This window comes from Nycticebus coucang, chromosome X (genome assembly GCF_027406575.1).
Source record: "Nycticebus coucang isolate mNycCou1 chromosome X, mNycCou1.pri, whole genome shotgun sequence".
Classification (NCBI taxonomy): domain Eukaryota; kingdom Metazoa; phylum Chordata; class Mammalia; order Primates; family Lorisidae; genus Nycticebus; species Nycticebus coucang.
In genome coordinates, this window is record NC_069804.1 from 111,694,476 (window position 1) to 111,699,368 (window position 4,893).

The following is a 4,893-nucleotide window of genomic DNA, read 5'->3' on the forward strand; positions in this document are numbered from 1 at the left end:
ATCACTTAAGCCTTAGAGTTGGAGGTTGCTGTGAGCTGTGACGCCACGGCACTCTACCGAGGGCAACATAATGAGACTCTGTCACAGAAAAAAAGAAAAAAAAAACCTTTTTAAAAAGAATCAGATATAGGGTGGCGCCTGTGGCTCAAAGGAGTAGGGCACCAGCCCCATATACCGGAGGTGGCGGGTTCAAACCCGGCCCTGGCCAAAAACTGCAAATAAATAAATAAATAAATAAATAAGAATCAGATATAGAGTGTGGGGTCATCACGGTGGAGGCGCAGCAAGTGCAGGTGCAGGAGGCCATGGACTCTATGTTGAAGAGTCTGGAGAGAGAGAATATCCGGAAAATGCAGGGCCTCATGTTCCGGTGCAGCACCAACTGCAGTGAGGACAGCCATGTGACCATGCAGCAGGTACACCAGTGCATCGAGCACTGCCATGCATCTCTGGCTCAAGCTCAGTCTCTGGTTACCCTTGAGTTGGAGAAGTTCTAGGACCACCTGGCCCGATGCACCATGCATTGCCACGACAAAGCCAAAGATTCAATAGATGCAGGGAGTAAGGAGCTTCACGTGAAGCAGCAGCTGGACAGTTGTGTGACTAAGTGTGTTGATGACCACATGCACCTCATCCCAACTATGACCAAGAAGATGAAGGAGTCTCTCACGTCCATTGGGAAATAAAAGTCTTTGCCAGTGGCCTTTGGGGCTCAGGGCACGAGTCTATTTTTAAAAGGAAAGGGAATTTTAGTCTTTTAAGCAAAGTCTGTGAATGAAGATGGATGGAAATGGGTTTAAGGCATATGTCACTTGCCTCTGGACATTGGTTCCTTTGTTTCAAACCTGAAAAGTAAAATGGAAAAAATCGGTGCTAAAATTTCTGTCAGAGATAGTACAGGGGAGTGTTTTAGAGCCTATATTGTACGTGGCAAGTGCTTTTCCCAGCAGTAAGAATCTCCTCTATACCACGCTGATGCCCTCCAAGGTACCAAATTCTTACTGCATAGATACCAGCAGGCTGACAGTTGCCCCTAACCTGCCTATGATCTGGTAAAGTTTAAGTGAAAGCATTTCTGTTCGTTGCCAACCTCCTGTTTACCAAAAGTGTTGCCACACCGCTTTTCCACAATCTGTACAACAAAATTCATGAGGTCACTAATTTAGAAGGGGCAAAAAGGTTTCTGGGTTTTTATTTTACTTGGTTTTATTATATTTATACAAGGGCACAAAGTTGATTTAAGATATGGAGCTGGGAGAGAGAGTAGTTTGGATAGGAACTTTGAAAAGTTTTCTTGAGATATCCTTTTCTGACCATCAAGGTGTGGATGTGCAGTTCTTAAAATTGTTACCTGTTGCATTTTTCAGGCAGATACCATGCAAAAATATGACAGGCAACATCACAGTGATTTTGGGAATCAGAACTTCCTGCTTATTAGCTGGTAGGCCTGAGGCTGTCTGTTGCAGAGTGACATGACAATGTTGCACTAACACTTTCTCCTTGAAAACAGCATTTTGATTGTGTTAAATACCACTATGGAGAAGCCAACAGTAAAAAAGAAACTGTTGGCTGCCTGAATAGAAGAGAGTTGTGAAGGGCTGGATTTGGAAGAACATGGTTTTCACAGAATGCAATGAAAGCTTAAACCCGGCTTTGCTTACTTAGGCCCCTGAATTAACAATCTCCTGCTAATAGGAAGTTCAAGGGAAAAGTAAGCAAATTGGGCTAGGAGCTGTGACTTCTTTAAAGAAAAGGAGGGGCAGTGCCCCATTACCAAACGCCATTTTTGCCTGGGGTCTTCTCAACAAACAGTGTTTCGGCCCTCACACCTGTGGTTTTGATAAAGACTTCATTTGTCTATCAACCTATACTTGAAATGATAATACAGCCTGTCTGTTTTCTTTGTCTAGGCTGTGATATATTTTCCTAGTAATACGATTTAAAAAAATAAATAACGTTTATCTTTCCCCTCAAAAAAAAAAATCAGATATAAAGGTAAGATGAATAAAAATTGTACTCTAACAGAAGTCTCTCAGGGAGAATCCCAATGGATGGAGGAAGGGCGCATATACCTGCTCATGTATAAATTTCAGCATCCAGCAAATGTTAATTGAGAATTTAATGCGCCGGGTTGAATTTGAAACACTTATCAAATGTTTAAAACATGGTAAGTGATTCATGGGAAGGAGGCAAAAATTACCCTCAGGAAATTTACAATCTAGTTAGAGATCAAAGCATAAACACATGTAATTTTCCCCTTATTGCCAGATTTCCAGCCCATTCTGAAAGAAAAGGGGGAATAAAAAGTGGAGGATATGAGGCCGGTTGCAGTGGCTCACACCTGTAATCCCAGCACTCTGGGAGACCAAGGCAGGTGGATTGCCTGAGCTCACTAGTTCAAGACCAGCTTGAGTCAGAGTGAGACCCTGTCTCTAAAAATAGCCAGGCGTTGTGGCCGACACCTGTAGTCCCAGCTACTTGGGAGGCTGAGGCAAGAGAATCACTTGAGCCCAAGAGTTTGAGGTTGCTTGAGCTATGACACCATGGTACTCTATCAAGTGCAACAAACTGAGATTCTGTCTCAAAAAAAAAAAAAAGCGGGGGGCAAGATATGAAAGGATACAAATTATGGGGGGATATTTTTTTTTTTTTTGTGGAGTCAGAGTCTCACTTTATGGCCCTTGGTAGAGTGCCGTGGCATCACACAGCTCACAGCAACCTCCAGCTCTTGGGCTTAAGCGATTCTCTTGCCTCAGCCTCCCGAGTAGCTGGGACTACAGGCGCCTGCCACAGCACCCGGATATTTTTTTGTTGCAGTTTGGCCGGGGCTGGGTTTGAACCCGCCACCCTCGGCATATGGGGCCGGCGCCCTACTCACTGAGCCACAGGTGCCGCCCATGGGGGGATATTTTTTGAGACAGGATCTCACTCTGTCACCTAGGCTAGAGTGCAGTGGCATCATCATAGCTCCCTGTAACCTCAAACTCCTGGACTCAAGGAACTCTCCTGCCTCAGCCTCCTGAGTAGCTGAAACTACAAACACTCGCCACCATGCTTGGCTAATTTTTTCTATTTTTTGGTAGACACAGGGTCTCTGTTGCTCAGGCTGCTCTCAAACTCCCAAGCTTAAGTGATCCTCCCACCTGGACCTCCCAGAGTGCTAGGATTACAGGCATAACCAGCTGAATTATGATTTCTTTTGGTAGGGGAGAGCTGTACACCATGTACAGATGCAGATAAAAGCTGTTATACAGGGTGTTCCAAAAGTCTCCACACATAGGAAAAAGTAACAAACTCAACAAAAGAAAGATATCTTGGAACACCATGAGTTCACCATGAGTGGGAGAGAAGTGTATGTGGAAACAGCTAGCTGACACGTAGAGAGTATTTTTGTAAAAGGAAGGCTATGTTGGGCGGCGCCTGTGGCTCAAGGAGTAGGGCGCCGGTCCCATATGCTGGAGGTGGCGGGTTCAAACCCAGCCCCGGCCAAAAAAATCACAAAAAAAAAAAAAAAAAAAAAAGGAAGGCTATGTTAACCAGTGTGATGAAAATATGTCAAATGGTATGTAAAACCAGTGTATGGTGCCCCATGATTGCATTAATGTACACAGTTATGATTTAATAATAAATAAATATGTAAAAATAAAATAAAATAAAAATTTTGTAATGAATATTTTGTAAATAAAGGTAGATTTAGCTACAATTTTCCATTTTCCATATGTATAGTGACTTTTGGGACACCCTGCATACTACTATTATATTGTCAGATGCATACAGAATGTATTTCTGGGTTTTTTTCTGTCATGTGGATGTTTCTTTCCAATAAGTTCTGTTGTACACCTTCCCTGTAAAGCACTCCTCCTGCCTCCCCACTATGGCTTCAATTTCATCATTATAGCAAATACCCAGTAGCATGTGTTCCTTCTCTAGAAATATATTATGTAAGAGAAATTGTTCCAAGGTTGATGATAGCTAACATTCAATGAGCACTTTTCATGTGCTAGGGCCTTTGCCAGTGCTTTGTATGTTTATCTCATTTAACCCTCACAATTGCAATTTAAAGTAGATTAAAACTTTAATTTTTAAAGTTTTTAATTTTTAAAGTTTAAAACCCAAAAGTGTGAAACTACTAAAACAACACTTTGGGGAAACATACAGAACTTAGATCTGTACAATAATAAGACCTTAACAGAACAGGTTAAGGTAACAAAAGCAAACACAGACAAATGGGATTGCATCAAACTAAAAAGCTTCTGTACCACAAAGGAAATAATCAAAGTGAACAGACAACTCACAGAACAGAAGAAAATATTTGCAAACTATCCATCTGACAAAGGATTAACAACCAGAATATATAAAAAAACTCAATCAATAGAAAAAAAATCCTACTTAAAAATGAGCAAAAGACCTGAATAGACATTTGTCAAAAGAAGACATACGAGTGGCCAAAAGGCACATGAAAAAAATGCTCAACATCAGGGAAATGTAAATCAAAACCACAATGAGATTATTTCATCCCAGTTAGAATGACTATTCTCAAAAAGACAAAAATAGTAGATGCTGTCGAGGATGCAGTTAAAGGGGAATCTTTGCACACTGCTGCTGGGAATACAAACTATTACAGGCCCTACAGAAAACAGTATGAAGATTCATCAAAAAAACTAATAAGTTGGGCATAGTGGTCTGAGCTACTTGGAAGGCTGAGGTAGGAGGTTTGCTTGAGCCAAGGAGTTTGCGACCAGCCTGGGTTATATAAGGATACCCCATTTCAAAAAAATACTTTATTGGCAAGTGATAAATATCCCATAAAAGAAAAAAAGCTAAAAATAGAACTACTGGGCGGCACCCATAGCTCAGTGGGTAGGGTGCCAGCCATATACACGGAGGCTGGTG

At 41.7% G+C, this 4,893-nt stretch overlaps 1 pseudogene; it reads left to right on the forward strand.

Moving 5' to 3' along the window:
- Positions 1 to 287: 287 nt before the first annotated feature.
- On the forward strand, positions 288 to 686 carry LOC128578479 (protein FAM136A-like; annotated as a pseudogene).
- Positions 687 to 4,893: the final 4,207 nt, after the last annotated feature.